At 45.5% G+C, this 882-nt stretch overlaps 1 non-coding gene across 1 annotated transcript; it reads right to left on the reverse strand.

Annotated features, from left to right (window-relative positions):
* Window positions 1-345: 345 nt before the first annotated feature.
* Window positions 346-452, reverse strand: LOC112731702 (small nucleolar RNA R71). The gene has a single exon (XR_003167468.1). It is a non-coding gene; the product is annotated as a small nucleolar RNA R71 (small nucleolar RNA).
* Between the last annotated feature and the right edge of the window lie 430 nt (window positions 453-882).

Genomic DNA, 882 nt, shown 5'->3' on the forward strand with positions numbered 1-882 from the left:
AATCCAAACCCAGGAAACTGTGGAAGTAGCATCCAAAAGCCAACCATACATGCCAATAACTTTGAACTTAAGCCACAGCTCATCACCCTTGTTCAGAACAACTGTTCATTCGGAGGAGGTGTCCAAGAAGACCCCAATCAATATCTAACCACCTTCCTGAGGATCTGTGATACTGTGAAGTCTAATGGTGTTCATCCTGACACCTATAGACTGCTCCTATTCCCCTTCTCACTCAAGGACAAGACATCTAAATGGCTGGAATCCTTCCCGAAGGAGAGCTTAACAACCTGGGAAGATGTGGTGAACAAATTCTTGGCGAGATTCTATCCTCCTCAAAGAGTCAACAGGTTGAGAGCTGAGGTTCAAACTTTCAGGCAACAAGATGGTGAGACTCTCTACGAAGCATGGGAGAGGTTTAAGGATCTGACAAGAAGGTGCCCACCAGATATGTTTAATGAATGGGTATAGCTACACATTTTTTATGAAGGCTTTTCTTATGAATTAAAGAAGGCAGTAGACCACTCATCCAGGGGATCTCTGAACAAGAAGAAAACCATTGAAGAAGCCATAGATGTCATTGAGAGTGTAGCCGAGAATGACTACTTCTATGCCTCTGAAAGAGGCAACACTAGAGGAGTGATGGAGCTAAACAACGTGGATGCACTGCTGGTCCAGAACAAGCTGATTACCAAGCAGCTGGCTGACCTTACCAAGAAGATGGAAAGGAGCCAGGTAGCAGCAATCACCACCTCATCAGCAACTCAAGAAGGAGTAAATGCAGAGGCAGAGGGTGATCAGGAACAAACCAACTACATTGGAAACTCACCCAGGCAGGCACCTGATCCATACTCCAAGACTTACAATCCTGGTTGGAGGAACCAC

The sequence above is a fragment of the Arachis hypogaea genome, chromosome 12, assembly GCF_003086295.3.
Source record: "Arachis hypogaea cultivar Tifrunner chromosome 12, arahy.Tifrunner.gnm2.J5K5, whole genome shotgun sequence".
In the NCBI taxonomy this organism is placed as follows: Eukaryota; Viridiplantae; Streptophyta; class Magnoliopsida; order Fabales; family Fabaceae; genus Arachis; species Arachis hypogaea.